A 16750-nucleotide genomic window follows, 5' to 3' on the forward strand; every position below is an offset into this window, starting at 1 on the left:
TAGATCTTTGTTGGAGTATAATTGCTTCACAATACTGTGTTAGTTTCTGTTGCACAACAAAGTGAATCAGCCATATGCATACACGTGTCCCCATATCCCCTCCCTCTTGAGCCTCCCTCCCACCCTCCCTACCCCACCCCTCTAGGTGGTCACAAAGCACGGAGCCGATCTCCCTGTGCTGTGCTGCTGTTTCCCACCAGCCAACTGTTTTACGTTTGGTAGTGTATGTATGTCAATGCTGCTCTCACTTCGCCCCAGCTTAATCCACTTCTTTATGGAATGCACGGCTCAGAGACTTCTTGGGTTACTGCGTGCCGTGTTCAAACATGTGGTTTATTTGTTCGCATACTTGATTGGTAATTTGGCTAGGTCTAGAATTCTCGGTTCTTACAGTTTTCCCTTGGAGCTCAGAAAGTATGCTCTGGTGTTTTCCGGAGTCTGGTGTTGCCAGTGAGAAATCAGATGGCAGCTCGATCCTCGTTCTTTTGCAGGTAGATCTCTCCTGCTCTCTCCTTGTCTCCCTGCCGTGGCCTCCAGTGCTGATTATTTGACTTACAATTACTCTTCGCCCTGATACGCTTCTCTTCCAGGTCCAAGTGACCATACTTGGACACCCCCCCCCACCCCACCCCGCCTTGGAAACCTCAGACTGTCTTTGCAGAGTATTCTCAAGTTGCGGCCGGGGAGTCATAGCCCTGCCCTTGGCTCCTGGCTCTTGGGAAGCCGCACCCCGCTGTCTTGCACACGGCTCCTTCCACTCCACGAGTCAGCCTGGGTCCGCCTGCTTTCTGCCATGACCGCCCATCCCAGCTTCCGGGGCTGCAAGCCCCCTTTGTAATTTTTCAGCACTGTTACGACTCCTTCATGGCCAGGAAGTACCTCTTCTGACCTTTCAACAGGGCCTTGGGAAGAAAGGAAGGAAGATGTGAACTTTGCCACTATTTACAATTAAAAGTCTTTAGATCACTGTTAGTGGCAAGGTTCTGTACCTTTGAACATCTTGAACGGGGGGGCGGGGGTTTCTTTCCCCTGGAAAAATTGCTCAACATTATCAAAGGATTGGGAAGAAATTAAATGAGGCAGTTCCAGTAAATTTGTCAGCAGCATATATAAATCTTTTAAGAAACGGTTTGTACTTTTACTTGTCATTTTGTATTATGTAACAGTGCCCCATAAACTGAAAAATAGCTGGGTAATTTTGTTACGCTTACCTTGATAGTGTGTTGCAAGTTAGTTAAATTTCATATACTGGGAGTCAGCACATTGCCAATAAATGAGACATCTTTACCTCATTGTACCCCTACGATTCGGAGGGGTTCTGTGCCTGTGTTTTGCAGTAAAGTCGGAGATGATTTATGATGCTGGTAAGTTTAGTTTTTGGAAAATTATCGTTCCAGAAAGCTGACAAAATTTTCATCCCTGTGTATACAAACAACCCACATTAAACTAATGAGAAATGATAAAACAAAGCTAAAGTTATAACGATAAAAATAACAATAGCAGCCATTGAAATCCATGGTAAATTAAAGGTGTCGTCGAAAATGAAGTGTTCTTCCTGAACGTGGGACGCGTGGCCGTCTGCGGGCGCCTGTGCTGGGTGTGGGGACCACACTTCTGTCTGCAAACTCGGGACACCCCAGCTGTGGGTTAGGAATTACAGATTTGCGTGCTCCTTAATAACACTTCATAGGTTACCACCAACTAGTATTGGAAAAGGAAAGGCCCTCATGTTTTGTTGGTTAAGTGCCAAAGAGAGGACTGGGTTTGGGGTCAGTCACAGCCAGTGGTTAGATCCTCGCCTGAAACAGGTTGCAGGCCAGGGGCTCTTTGGGCATCTGACTGAAGCCCTGTCCGTTTTCACTGGGAAGATGCGCCTGGACACACAGACACACCATTTTGTGTCTAATTTCACTCTTTCCACGGACTTGGGGAACCCTCCGCACCCCTGCTCTAGGAACAGTGTGGAGCAGCCCTCTGCCCGGCGCCCACCGGGAGGCCGTCCCACGTGCGGAGAACAGAGGACAGAGGCTACATGGCTGGCTGGCTGTCCCCCCTGCCTCACCCTGTGGCTCTTCTTGCTACTTCCTGACGGACACGGAGCCCTGTCGCCCTTCCTCCTCCCCAGGGAAGGAAGCGGGGGGCGGGGGCTTTTATGTGCTTGGTCTTTATTTTCATGATTGGCAGAAATGCTGTTTTTCATCCTCTCAGCTTCTGTATTTCTTCTCTCCTTGTTTTCAGTTCTCTTCCACAGTGGGGTGTGGTTTTTGAGCAGAGTACCGGGTTCATCACACCAGTGGACATTGAGGGAGATGCCAGTTGGGGTTACTGAGGAGTCCGAGTGAAAGCGTCTTGAGTAGAAATGTCACTGGCGACGTGGAGTGTTGATTTATTTTCAGACTTCAGCCAGCCACCGCTTCTTGGTGTGGACACGTCGCACTTGGTTGTGACGTGCTCTTTTCCAGACGTGCGTGGGTTTGAATTTGCTCGTACTTTGGTTACGGTTTTTGTGTCTCTGTTTGTAACAGAAGTTGGCAGTAGTTTTTAATTCCTGCAACGTCCTTGATGGGTTTCCAGCCAAGGTCACAGCGGCTGTGAGGAGAGTCAGGAAGCATGGCCCCCTTTCCCTCCTCTGAGGGCCTGTGAGGTTCACAGCCGCCTGTTCCCACCTTGCTTCTTTCCCGCTACTCTCTCTCCGCGACCCCCCCCCCCCCTTCTGAGATGGACCCTCGTGTGGCGCTGCTGGCAGAGGCCCGAGGTGCCGTTCGAGATGTCTTGGCTTTTCTCACCGTGGAAGGGGATCTGCCCCCTCCCCTCCCACTGGCGGGGGTCTTACCATCCCTCCCGGGCCCCGGCCTCCTGGTCTCTGGGGTCTAAGTTTATAATAGTTACTTTCATTTATTTACCCAGGGAGGCTGGTCTCCCCACCACGGGAGGTTCCTTCCTTCTAAGGACCTGCCCTTTTCTCCTCTCTGTTCCCTAACCAAAGGGCATTTTCTGGTTAAAAACTTATATTTAGTTCATCTTATGTAAGAGCAAGGAGACAGATTTGAGAACTTTCTATCAAAAATGATTAAAGGCTTTTTCCTATTTAGACAGCTCATCTCCTTGCAGCGGATTATAGAATATATTAATTGTCAGTATTTGATAAATAACCTTACCGAATACTTTTAAAGTTATAACATTACTTGAGAAATACAGAGCTATCACATTTGGTTGGATTTTAGTTAAGAGCTAATGAGAACGCGTTAGTTTGACATGAATCTGATCGAGTGTGGCTGGTGGATGTCCCAAGTTTATGTAACGCAGGATGTGACGGTAGAAGCTGGCGCTGTGTCACCCAGGGACACACGTCCCTAGGGAAGTGTCCACGTTATTGCTGTTTTTAGACCTTGAAGTGTATGGTCGGTCTCAGCGCTCCCCCGCCCGGGGCCGCTGCCCCTAACATCTCGCCTCACCTGCTCTGGCCTGTGCGGGTCTCGGGTCCCTGTTCTCTCGGTTACAGGAAGCCTCCTGAGTGTTCCTTTGCATTTAATTCTTCCTTTCACTCTCCTTTGTGTACTTGGCTCGTGCATTTCAGTCTGGAGGGCTTTTCGTTTTCTCCGGCTGTTCTCTTCATGATCCAGTCCAGGTTTCTGGGGGGGAGGTGGGCGGGGCCGTCGTGGTGGGCTTCCCGGCATCTGTGGGCAGCGGCTGTGGCCCTAGGGCGGGCGGGCATCCTCTGGGCCAGGCCCCCCTCGCCTGCTGCCCTGGGTCCTCCTCACGTTTCTCTTGGTCCTGTGCTTTGTCGGCTGGGATGGGGGAGTCTAGGCCGCATGCCTCTGGGCTCCCCTGCAAAGACCCCTCTTTCGCTCACCCGCTGGCCTTGCTGGTTTGTCCTGAAGGGAACAGGAGCTGAGGACAGGGAGGCCCCGAGCGCCTGTCCCTCCGCACCTGCTGCACCTGCCGTCCTGGAGACTCAGGCCGTCCCCGCTGAGCCCGGGACTGAGTCGCCCCTTTTCTGTGCTGGGTGCAGCCGGTGCTGCCTTCGTTGTGTGTCAGCATCGTCCTGGGCCTGAGTGCAGGAGAGGCAGGGGGAGGCTGTGCTCTGGGCGCTGCGGTGACAGCGCCCTGCTCGCCCGCTCTGTTCCCGCCTCTGTCTCTGTTCCTCGCTCCCCTTCTCTCTGTGACTCTCTGTCCCTCTCTCTCTCTGTGTCTCTCTGTGTTTCTCCCTCTCTCTTTGTCTGTCTCTGTCTCTGTCTCCCCCACTCCATCCCTGCTTTCTTCCTGTGGAGACGCAGGGCTCATTCCTACTGGTGGGAACATTGGGTTTCTCTAAAAAACATCATAAAACAATAAAATATAGAGAGATAGGGAGAAGTCTCCCACCTATTTAATGAATTGTTTTAATGTTTGCAACACGCGTTAATTTCCCATGAAGTATTTGATTGTTGAAAGTTTGAAAAAATAACATTTCCTTCAGGTCATAAAAATATTTCCAGTAATGTTACCAATTCACTGCAAAAAATAGGAAGAGGGGTTTTAAAATTCAGAACAAAGTAGTCTTTTAAATTTTATTTATTTATTTTAGCATCTTTATTGGAGTATAATTGCTTTACAATGGTGTGTTAGTTTCTGCTGTATAACAAAGTGAATCAGCTATACATGTACATATATCCCCATATCTCCTCCCTTTTGCGTCTCCCTCCCTCCCACCCTCCCCATCCCACCCCTCTAGGTGGTCACAAAGCACCCAGCTGATCTCCCAAAGTAGTCTCTTTTAAAAACAGCTTTTTTTGAGGTGCGGTTGACACGTGCCCAGACCCTGTACCTTGTGACGTATACAACTGGATGAGTCTCGAGACCCCGTGGGAGCGCCGCCCTGTGAAGGTCATGAACACGACCCCACTTGCCCACTTCCTGCCACAGTGAATCCTTTGCACCTTCTGGAATTGACGCGGATGGGTCAGGCAGCACGTCCCTTTTTGGTCTGGCTTGCTTCACTCGGCATGATGACTCAGAGACCCAGCCACGTTGTTGCAGTGCTTCATCCCAAAGGAATCTTGCTTATGAGGGAAAGTACGTTATGCGTGTTTGCTCAGAACCTGGAATGTATTTAACTCACTAAGTAGAGCGAATGACAAAGTCCATTTTGGTTGGTCTGTTAAGCCCCAAATGCAGCGGAAATGAAAGGTTGGTAAACTGAGGCACTGTTGGGCGGTACCAAGGTCATGTGAGAAGCGTGTTTGGTTGAGCCTTCAGGACGAGGTGGATCCAGTGTTCTCGACCTGGACCCAGTCCCCTTGACTCAGACCAAAGTGGGCCCTGCGCGGGAGCAGTGACAAGTGTGGTTCTCGGACGTCACGGAACAAAATGTGCCCAAATGGACTCTATTTATTTAGGCTGCGCCGCGCGGCTTGCGGCATCTTGGTTCCCCAACCGGGGTTTGAACCCGGGCCCTGGCAGTGAACGCACCAAGTCCTAATCACTGGCCTGCCAGGGAATTCCAAATGGAGTTTAAATCGTACAAAAAAGATGAAATCAGGGGCTTCCCTGGTGGCGCCGTGGTTAAGAATCCGCCTGCCAATGCAGGCAACGCGGGTTCGAGCCCTGGTCCGGAAAGATCCCACATGCCGCGGAGCACCTAAGCCCATGTGCCACAACTACTGAGCCTGCGAACCACAGCTACTGAAGCCCGCACGCCCAGAGCCCGTGCTCCGCAGCAAGAGAAGCCACCGCAGTGAGAAGCCCACGCACCGCAACGAAGACCCAACACAGCCAAAAATAAATAAATAAATTTTAAAAAAAAGATTAAATCAAACCAAGACCTCTGGACTAGACTACCATCTCCTTGGGCATTTCTTTCTTCATAGAAGTATCAGAGGAACTGAGGGCCAGTGCCCCCCTCCCTGCCCCGTTTATCAAGCCCTGACTGCGTGATATTGTCTAATGGCGGTCCCCCTTCCTTGGGATTTGTACTGATTAGTTGAACGTTCTTGTAGTTAAGTGTTCATTGCAGTTTTACCACGTGAAGCTTTCACTTCTCTCCATAGTAGTTCACATACTAGAATTGACTTTATTCTTATGGAATCTCAGCCAGGAAAGGTTTTGTCCTTGTTGAAGCTGAAATATCAACGAGCCCAGTTAATGTACTGCAGAGGTTTTCATAGTTCAGAACAGTTGAAAAACACCCACCTTCTAAAATTTCCTGTTTTCTTTTGATTTTCTCACACTGGTTATTGAAAAGCCTCTCTGCCCCTTTGAAGGAACCAGCATCCTTGGAGACACTCCGGCTTCGTTTCATTCCTCCCCCTGCAGGCCTCATTCCCAAGGCCTGTCCATTGCACCTCTGAGATACCTCTGACGTTTTCCGTCTCTCTAATCCCTCTGTCCCCTAACTGTCCCAGCCTCACCCTCTGGCCTTTGCCCACAGAGCTGTCAGCGTGATCTTTCTGAAAACACAGCCTGGATTCCTCTTTCTCATGCCAGCTTCTCCTGAGAGGCCTCCCCTCTCCCTCTCACCAGAAGCATCCTGATGGACTCCTCCTGCTTTCTGTGTCAGCGGAGGGGCATCAGCGCCCTCCCTGCCCTGGCTCCGTGTCTCGGGCGCCACCTGCAGCCTCTCTTCCCGGTGCCCGTCCGCTCGCCATCCTTCTTTGGTGGGTACCTGTTCATAGGACTAGTTAATAAGCACTTAACGCAGTGGCCGCTGTCAGCGATGCGGAGAGGCCGCTGCTTGTCTCGGCGTCCCTCAGGTGATCGTTCACCTGTTCACTTGCCTTGAGCACACAAGCCTTGTATCTGGAACAGTCGGTGTCTCTGAACATCGGAGAATCCGCACGCTCATGTAACAGGTTTACACACCTCCAAGGTAGAAAATGAGAGCACTTGTTTTGTGGCAGAGTTAAGCCCTAATTTCCAGTCTCATTAAATTATACCGATAAATAGCACTTTAAAAGGAAATGCAATTGCTTCGTTTAATCAATGGGATTATCAGGGCACAGCAATCCTTCAAGTGCTAAGTGAGGCATTTATCTTAACACAACTAGTTCTGGACTTGCAGTTAGTACTAGGTGCACTAAATCTTACGTGACCCCTGTTTTATCATCATTGCTGTGGCATCTGAACTCTTGTCAGCAGAGAGGTGGCTGGAACCCGCTGTAGAAACCCCTCCAGCCCAACTAATTTGGAGTCACGCCGCTGTCAGAGGAGGGTGTCCCGAGCCAGGCGCAGTCGCCAGGAGGAGGCTCCAGAGGCGGTGGTGCCTGAACGTGTCAGGGCCGGAGGCCACGGAGCCACCAGCTGGCGGGGCTCCTCTGTGTGTCCCACCCCACCTCCACCCCGTTTGGGGGTTTAAGGGTGTCCCGTGCTCTGCCCGTTTCCCATGGTGCATCCAGGCGAACGAGACGGGGCAGGGTTCTGACTCAGCCCTGCTTCACCACTGGCCTCTTCCCCCCAGAGCCTGGCTCCCCAAGCTCCCCGCCTTTCCCCACAGGGTCTTCCTTCTTGTCTTCTGCAGGAAGTAGGAAACCTCTGGCTGACTCTCCTCGCTGTCTTGCCGCCACAGCCCTCTTGCTGCTGCAGGTGCTTGGCCGGTAGCTGCCTCTCCTGACTTTCCTCACGGTCTTGCCGCCACAGCCCTCTTGCTGCTGCAGGTGCTTGGCCGGCAGCCGCCGCCACGGGCTTCATCTGGTCCGTTGTGTGGCGGCTGCAGTTGGCCCTGGAACAACGTGGGTGTGACCCGCTCGGACTTCGACCAGCCGTCGGTTCTACAGTGCTGCGCGGCCTGCGGACGCAGAGGACCCGCGGCTGCTGAGGGGCCGCGTGTGGATGTGGCAGAGCAGCCCGACTGCGGGCGGTCAGTGCCCTCGCCCGCGTGGTTGCCGGGTTGGCCGTGCGGGGCTCCGTCACGATCGACGATGCTCCTGGACGCCGTGGGCACTGCAGGCGTGGATTGCTTTCCGTGCCTGGTTGCTGTCTCAAGCATCTGTGTTGTGAGCTGTGTGGTTCCTGCAGAAAAGTGCGGGTGTAAGAGAGTAGTTCTTTTTTTATTTTTTTTTTTTGCGGTACGCGGGCCTCTCACTGTTGTGGCCTCTCCGTTGCGGAGCACAAGCTCCGGACACACAGGCTCAGCGGCCATGGCTCACGGGCCCAGCCCCTCCGCAGCATGTGGGATCTTCCCGGACCGGGGCACGAACCCGTGTCCCCTGCATCGGCAGGCGGACTCCCAACCACTGCGCCACCAGGGAAGCCCAAGAGAGTAGTTCTGATGACATGTCCGTGCAGCCGCCCCCCGGGTTAAAAACAGACGCAGTGTCTCCGTCTCCTTGACCACTGCCCCTCCCTCCCTGTCCTTATGGCCGCTGTCCTGTGTTTCAGAGTCACCCTGTCCTTGCCGTTCTTTTTAGTTTACCATGGAGCGTGCACCCCTGAGAATCCAGCTTAGCTGTGCCTGTGATTGGGCTTCACGTACGGAGTCGTGGGTATATTCTCTTATGTCCCTCTTGACTTACTAACGTGGTGGATTACATCAGCTGATTTTCATGCACGCAGTCATTTTCGTGTTCCCAGCACAAATCCAACTTGATCATGCTGTATCAGCCTTTAAAAACATTGTTGGATTGCGTTTGCTGACGTTTTGTTGAGGATTTTTACATCCGTCTTCAGGAGTGAGTTTGGCCCATACGTTTTCTTCATGTGCTTCACAGATGTGTTCCTGCTGAATGCTGGGTGGGACTTTCTGGAGAAGCCATCTAGGCGTGGAGTGTCCTTTGTACATTGAGTTTTCTTTCTTGATTCTAATTCTTTAATGTTGGTAGTTTAGTCAGATTTTCTGTTTCTTCCTGAGTCGGCGCTGATGAGTTGCGTTTTTCTTGGAATTTGCTCATTCTGCCTCAGTTTACCAGAGTTTTGGAATAAGCTCCTAGTACCCTCTTACTCTCCGTTAGTGCTGTCGGGGTTTGCAGTGATAGCTCCATTTCGGTGGTCTCTTGCTGCCTGACTTACCCACCCCAAAACCTGGGGGCTGAGAACAGCCACCGTTTGGTTGTGCTCGTGATGTCGTGGGTCGGGTGTGAGGGAACGGCCTGCCTGTGCTCCACGGTGACTGGGACCGCAGCTGGGGTCACCCAAATGGCTGGAGGGGGCCGTGGGTCTGGAGCGTGTTGTCCCAGGAGCTGGAGAGGCCGAGTCACCGCTCGCAGAGCCAGAGTGTCCGCCCAGGGCCCTGCTCCAAAGCCCGCCCTTGCGGCCCTGCAGTCCCCCTGGGAGCATGGCAGCCTCCATCTCCCCGTTCCAGCACTTTGTATTTAAAGGTTTCGGTTTACAGCCTCCTCTGTGTGTCCGAGTGCAGCTCCGCACCTCTTGTCGTGACGCTCCTGCCGTGTTCTCCTCGCTGTGTTTTAGTCTGTGGACTTTCGCTTTGTGAAGCTCCTGCAATGACACTTCACCCCTAGTGGCTCGCACTTGGTCCTTCCTCTTTCTCCTTGGAGTGCGGGGGGTCGTGTCCCGGCTGCTGCGACCCACTCCCACCTGCCGCGGAAGTGGGCACCGAGGCAGCGACCCTTTACTGTCTCCCCCCGGGCGTGGAGGTGGGCCGCCGGGTGGTGATGGGGTGGGTGACGCTGTGGGTGGGTGACGGGAGGAGCCCAGCACAGACGTCATTTGGATATCAGTTTGTTTTTCAGAAAGAAAGTAGAGACGTCCCATGTTCAGGTTCTGTAGGTGTTTTAGCGTGTTGCGGTCGTGCTGCTGGTCGGCGGGGAGATAACATGGAGATGCAGACGCAGGGCTGGCCTCAGCTCCTGAGCCTGGGTGGGAAGGGGCAGGGAGGATGCCGAACGTGCAGCTCTGGGTCTGTCTGCACTCACGCACGTGCGCAGGCCCGTGCGTGTGACGTTCCCTTTTTCGGAAGATAGGTCCATACAGGACTTTGCCTGAGACCCCCCTCCTTAGCGCGTGGGTCGGTGCTCGTTTGCGTTGGCACGTCCGCCAGCAGAGATCCGGTGGCGCCTGTCACGTGCGCGTCTGTCTGCCTATCGTCGCGGGGGTGAAGGCGTGACTGATCATCGGGTATCTGCTTTAAAAATCGTAAGCGTACAGTAAAAGTAAGTGAAACATGTTTAGGAGAGGACTCCTTTTTTTTTTTTTTTTTTGCCTGTGCTGTGTGGCCTGCAGGATCATCTCCCAAGGAGAGGACTTTTAATTAACAATATTTATTATTAGAGTTAGCTCCTGCACTGGTGAAAAAGCTTTACTACTGAGTTAAATTAATGCAAAGTAATGGAATGCTTCTGTTACAGAGGGAAGGCTTTCAGGCTGGGCACAGAGAGCTGGAGAGGGGCCTGAAGGAAGCTCGCCAACCAGACGCCGCACTTAGGTCTTCTCCGCCCCACCTGCACCGAAGGGCCGAGGAAACAGAAACACGTTGAGTGCGAGGTAAGAGCAAACACGCGTACATCTCTGCTAACATTTGACTAACAAGAGTGCCTCTGGCTTGCCGTAGATGATTAGTTAAGCCTTTGGCTTGCCATTTAATATGCGTGTGATGGGCTCGCTTCCAGCAGAGACGGTTTGTTACGGTCCCTGCGGTCTCTCGGCCGGTGCTCTGCTGCCCCCCAGCGGCCGGCGCGGTCCCTGCAGAGGGGACGCCACGCTGGACTTGCTGGGAAGCCTTTGCCGCAAATTCTTTTCCTTGAGGTGATTAAAAGAACATTTCGTTAGCACTTATTTTTGTGACTGTTACATGATTCAGCGTCTGCTTTTGAGAGGAGTTGAGACAGGTGTTAAAATCGCGGTAGTGTGACGTCAGGTTAATTTGCAGCCTGCAGAAGGTCTAGCGTTGAACTTTCACGGAGGTTTTTTCACAGGGAAGAAGTGGACGGAAGTGGCCGCCAGAGGCTGCTGAGTGCAGGAGCGCGTTCTGTGTACGTTCGCTCCCTCGCTGGGGGCTGGGAAGTGTCTGCAGCATCACAGCACCCTCTAGGCCGGGGGACGTTGGACGGGGCAGACGTGGAGCCCACGGGGTCGGGTGGGGGAGGAGAGGTGCGCCTGGAAAGGCCCCCCCTGCCATTTCTGTGTCTGTCAACGTCAAGAATGTCAGGCACCTGGTTCCCAGGGAGGCCTTTAAAAGAGGTTTTGCTTACTCTTCGACTGATGCTTTTTTTTTTCCTTGCTTTTTTTTTTTGGCACATGGCGAGGGCAAAACCAAGGTTACTTTTACCGCTGCTTGTGCCAGAGGGGTGGAGTCTTACGCTCAACCACAGCTCATCTTTCAGCTCGATTAGTGATCTTGAATCAGTTTCTCTGTAGCTGGAGTTTGTTGAGAGACGGCGAGAATCCCAGAGTGAGACGTGCTTTAGTGCTGCAAGTGAAGTGTGATTTATGGCCACCTACGTCCAAGGTGCCATAGACGTAAACTGCCTCATTAATTATACTGTTTAAGTGAAATAGAAAGTGTTTTCTATGTAATGTAAGCATGTACCGGAGAAGCGAGTTATTTATGTTCCTTTGCACAAGTGAATTGTCCTTGAGGGCATAGAAGAAATAACCAAGCACAAAAGGTGGCATCTGAAGCAGGACGGAGGGCTGGGAATGATCAGATACCACAACGTCGTGAATCACGCCTCCTGCTGATTCTGTGCTGACAGATGTTAGTTGCAGAACAGACATTTTGTATTTGTTTCATAAAATGAGAGCTAATTCTGGCAACAATAATCTGATGTATTAGTCTTTTTTTCAGAGTGATTTGAAAAAGAAAAAAAAACCCATGGAAGTGGCCAGAAAAAGTCTCCACTGGTGGAAGCGCTCCTGTCAGTAGCCTCACTTGCCATCTGACGGTGACGCTGGAGGGAGCCTGTGTTTTTAGTTTCAGGCACAGTTGCTGCCTTTGCCTCTCTTGCTCCTTAAAAAGATTGAAGTTGCTTCTTGTGTCTTACAGGTGAGAACATCTTCCGAGGTTGGGGCGTCTCGGGGGTTGCGCTGTGGAACTCTGCAGCACTTACGCAGCTGCACACATCTGAGGGAGGCCCAGGGAAGCCCTGAGTCTGCTCAGACGCCGGGGCTTTTCCTCGGTGTGTCTCACTGCCGCCAACCCCAGCATTCTGCTTGTAACAAATATTGATTAACTCCCCTTTTTATTCTGAAATGAAATCATAGAAGGTACCACTTTATATAGTTACAACCGTATTCAAATGTAATAAAAGAGAAATTAAGAACGTACCACGAAATAGTTCTCGTGTTGACATGTGAACGCCAGGCACCGCCGCTCTCAGGAGGACCCTGTGCACGCACGCCTGTAAATGCAGAGACGCAGGCGCTGCAAGGGTGGCACAGACCGAGGGTGTAGATGAGTGGGATGGCATTCAGCTCGTGGATTCATTCTTGGAGAAGCGCGACGCAGCTCTCCCTGCTTTTCGCTTGGCAGTTACGATTCTGGATGGTTGGGTGTGTTGGAAGTTGATTATATATGAAACGGGGCTTGAGTAACCATGAACCTCTTCGTCACCTGCATGGTAGTGCTTCAGGCAGGACAGTTCTTTGTTTCTGGGACAGTCCTGCTGTCCCACACACTCCCTCTCCCTGCACGGTGCCAGAGTGCCCCAGACCTGCGACGACCAGACCACGTCCACACGTGGCCATCACCGCCACCCCCAGCGGTCACTGACAGAAGGCTTGGCCGAGAGGAGAGTGTGGCAGGGAGGGGCTGTCGGGGACAGGGTGGCGTCGAGGTCCTCACAGGCCTGCAGGGTGTCCTGAAGGCTGGAGCAGCTGTGGGCCGGGGAGGAGCCCCCCGTGGCGTGAGGCGTGGGCCCCCGCGAGTGCAGGCGACTCCAGGGCTCCTAGTGCCCGAGGTGGGGAGAGGCATCACTTCAGGGACACCCAGCGCTTATGAAGGGGGCGGACTCCTTACATGGGGGCAAATACTTGACATTTTTCCCCTTTAATGTGATTTACTGGCTAACATAACCTATTTAACACAGACGACACTTCAGTTTATAAACGTTCCTGAAGGTCAGTGAAATAAAACAACATTTGGCTGAGAGCGAAGAGTGATTCTCAGTGAGTTTCTGGCATGAGTCACTGCCACTGAGAAAGTGTCCTTGTGTCATCTGGACTGACTCATCAGCGTCAGCTCCACAAAGCGCGTCCAGGAAGATGCGCCCCGGTTGTGAGGTCACGGGTCTGCTGCAGTGTTCAAGAAAGATGTGTATTGCGTCCCCCACTCTTTCATTCACCCAGCAGATAGGTGCCTTGCATCTGTGGGCAGGCACTGACCGAGGCCCTCGGGACCAGGGTGGGACGGGCCGGACATCACCCGCTGATGCTGGTGGGAACGGAGAAGAGTCATTGTCGCTCCAGGCAGCGTCGGCCGTGAGGGAGACGCTCAGGGCAGGGGTAGGGACCTCTCCCAGGGGGTGGTGTCGCAGAGAGGACCCAGGAGGGACCCTGACACGCCTTCTCTCCACACCCCCGCCTGAGGGTGGCTGCAAGCAAAATGGTGCACAGTTAACCTCAAAAGTCTGACTCTAGTGAATAAAACTTCAGTTGCCTTTGCAGTGTTGGGTGCAGAGTGGTATCTGCTGCTCTTAGTAGCTGCTTGCTGACTTTCTTGTAGCTGTTTTGTGCTCTGGTCACGACTAAATGCCAAATAATGGCTCCAGATACTTAAGACTAACGTGTAAAAAGCAACAGATACAGGAAAAATCTGGTATGCTTTCCTTGTTTGCTCGTGGAGGGACTTGTAGAAATACAGCAGTGCCCTCTTGTGGACAGATTCGTTGTGTAGTCACCCCTCTGTAAAATTCGAAATGCTGAATTTATCAGAGAACCCCTGCCCCTCCTGTGCAGATGGAGAATTCTGGAAGGCCGTCTCCTGACCGCCTTATTACCAGGATGCTGCGGGCCCTTGCTGGTCTTACGGTCTACGGATGACGTTTTGGACGTGGGCTAGGGCATTCGATGTGGTCTCTCCATCACTCCCTCAAGTTTGTGGGGCAGCAGCTGGCAGCGGCGATGAGAGCTCCGTGCGGCCCGTTCTGGAAGAAAAAAGCCCAGAGCTGCTTAGAGGAAGGGGTGGGTCTCTTGGATCATGGTGGAACTCAGGCCTCTGCAGCGCTGCCCAGGCGGGCACTGGGGCGGGGACATGGCTGGGGGGAAGGGAAGTGAGCAGGTGACGACAGTGGTGTGTCTACTGCTGCTGTGACAGAAGTAGGGGCCAGAGGCAGGTGGCTTGTTCTCCCCCCTGCGGTAGGGGCCGCAGGCTTCGTGGAGGCGGGAGGAGTCTTGAAAGGTGTGTATTTTCCAGGCAGATGGCATGGGGAGGGGGGCAGGGGGCGGGGGGAAGGGGCAGGAGAGGACCTCAGCAGCCTGGTGGGCCCAAGAGGGGCTGCGACTGTGGTGGGTGGGGGCATGCAGGGGCAGAGCCGAGGCCGGCTGGGCGGAGGCACGTGGGGGTGCGGGAGAGGAGACCAGGCCTGCTTGGGTTCTGTTTTTCAGTTTTTACCAGCGATGTCTTCCGAAGTCAGACAAGTCACGTAATTTAAAAAGGCTTTTGGTGGAAAGCAGCGGTCCGCGGTCCTCGCCCTCCCCAGAGGCAGCCCTGATTGTTCTAAAGAGTTGTAGATACCTGTGTTTCTGGATTGGCCAGTGTGAGGACTGGCTGCGGGGACAGAGGCGCCGCGTGAGGAGCTTCACCAGGAGGAAGGTGAAGCAGCAGCGCCCGTCCAGGCCCAGACCGTCTGTCCTGGTGTCCGTCTGTCCTGGTGTTCGGTCTGCTGTGTGTGAGCCACCCATAGCTGGGGCAGGTGCTGGAGGGGGTGTGATATAGGGCACCTGTGTGCTGTCTCTTGGAGAGGTTCCCAGAAGCTGCCTCGTGATGCTTCTGTTTCCATCCCGGTGGGTAGAGCTGTCGTCACGTGGCCGTGACCAATGGCAGGAGGGCTGAAAAGATCGTTCTCCGGGGCTGGCTGGGCGGGTGCTCTGCTGTTGGTGCGATGGCAGTCACTGCCGTGCTTCCTGTTTCTTAATAATACACGTGCAGCTATTTGATTTGTTAATTTTGGACAGTATCTGTTGACTTTCAGTTTAGATACGGGAGGATTTAGCTCACTTACACTTCTGCCTTCCCTTCTTTTCCCGTGTCATTTAGGAGTGCTTTTGGCTGAAAGTAACAGAAAACATGACCTGTGGTATCTTAAACAACTGGGGGTTTATTCATTTACTTATTTCATAAGTAAAGCAAAGGTAGGTTTTTGCTAGAGCTGGCTCAGAGCACGACCACGTCAGGAGTCTGGTTCGGTGTCTCTGCAGTTCTCCTAACCATTCATGTCTGCAGTGTGGCTGCTGCAGCTCCGGCCATCACATCTGTGTTCAAGGCAATAACAACTGGGAAGGAAGGAGCAAGCAGTGCAGCCCATTTCTGTCGTTTTCATCAGGGGCATTCCAGAAGCCTCTGCATCTTTTCATTTATGTCTCGTTGGCCAGAACAATGTCGTGTGGCCAGCTGTAGTCACAAAGGAGACTGAGAAAGCGAGTATTTAACTCCTGTAACATCTCTGCGAGAGGGGGCAGGAGAAAGGGGGCTTGGGGAGGAGCACTGGGTCAGCCGCCAGGTTGGCAGCCACGTTCCCTGCTGGTTGTCTTAGGAACTGCGGATTCTTAGCCAGTTTCTTGGACCTCGGACGTCTCCTGGCTCCCCACGTGTCAGGTGGACCTGGCCACTTACGCTACCCTGCCCGTCACCTCCTCCTCACTCTCCGCTGTTCAGCTTCTGTCAGGTCTGGTGTTCTGGGTTTCTTAATGTTACCAAAGTAGAAAATTTTATTTTCTGTTTCGTAACCATGGTTCACTCAGTTTCAAATCCGTACATGGCATTTATGTTATTATGATTAGCAGACGGTGTTCACTACAGAGCCAGGTAAGATGCAGGTGGTAGTCCCTCCTCCATCACACTGTGCGTGCAGAGGAAGATTTTTAAGTGATTTCTCTTTTAGGACGCTACACTAACTGCCGAAAGTCGTGCCACGTTTGAACCTGCTTTATAGTTGGGTCGTGTCTTTTTTGCTCAGTGCCATCTTCTTCCTGCATTCTTGCATTGCCTGGGGTGGTAGGGCGGGGTGGTGAGAGGTGGCTGCAGCTGAGTGTGGGGCAGTTTGCTCGCTTCCCCGCTCCGGTCTCCTCAGGAGTCAGCCGGCGGCAGCAAGAGCGGCTGTAAGCCTTCCTCTGCAGTCCTGTTGAGAGACCCGTGTGTGTTCTAGTCTTTTCCAGCTGATTCATTCTGTGTTTGGAATCCATTCATTCCTTCTTCTTGAAATCTATGTATTTTCCATCTTATTTCAAATTGAGACTATGACTTTCTCCTACTATTTGTGGGGTTTTTTCTGCGATTTTTTAAAGTTGCTTTTATTGAGGTACAGTTTACATGCAGTAAAGATCGCCCTTTGTATGTGTTCAGTTAGATGTGCTCTGACAGTGTGCTCAGTTAGCACAGCACCACCCCCGTGTCCTTCGTCCCAAAGGTTCCCTCTTGCCCACTCAGGTGTCCTGATCCATCCTGACCACAGAGTGGCCCTGTCCGGTGTTGGCGTTCTGTGTCATTGCGTACTTTGGACAGGACACCAGGACGCAGCGGTGAGGGGTGAGGGCAGGCCACGGGGCGCCCACATGTCAAGCGTGCCGCGAGCCCCGGGCGGACGGGGGTAGGTCGCGCTGTGAGGTCACGCTGAGATGGCAAGAAAAAGCCTGTCTCACATCCTGAGCACGGTTGTCCTGCGTT

General features: G+C 52.8%; 1 protein-coding gene and 1 long non-coding RNA gene across 10 annotated transcripts in view; one reads left to right on the plus strand and one right to left on the minus strand.

The window, feature by feature from the left end:
• The window catches only part of ADARB1 (adenosine deaminase RNA specific B1), a 115995-nt gene that overhangs the window by 38298 nt on the left and 60947 nt on the right, over positions 1-16750 (plus strand). For 5 of the 9 annotated variants that reach the window (XM_073804580.1, XM_033856239.2, XM_073804585.1 and 2 more), the window contains exons 2-3: positions 10278-10413; positions 11705-11914. The gene's annotated coding sequence lies outside the window, so the exon portion shown is untranslated. The remainder of the gene's footprint in view (positions 1-10277; positions 10414-11704; positions 11915-16750) is intronic. The other 4 variants (XM_073804581.1, XM_033856241.2, XM_073804584.1 and 1 more) reach the window with 2 other exon arrangements.
• LOC109547872 (uncharacterized) lies at positions 4365-5249 on the minus strand. The gene is made up of 2 exons (XR_002173825.3): positions 4808-5249; positions 4365-4494 (listed from the first exon to the last, which is right to left on the minus strand). It is a non-coding gene; the product is annotated as an uncharacterized lncRNA (long non-coding RNA).

This window comes from Tursiops truncatus, chromosome 4, assembly GCF_011762595.2.
Source record: "Tursiops truncatus isolate mTurTru1 chromosome 4, mTurTru1.mat.Y, whole genome shotgun sequence".
NCBI lineage: Eukaryota > Metazoa > Chordata > Mammalia > Artiodactyla > Delphinidae > Tursiops > Tursiops truncatus.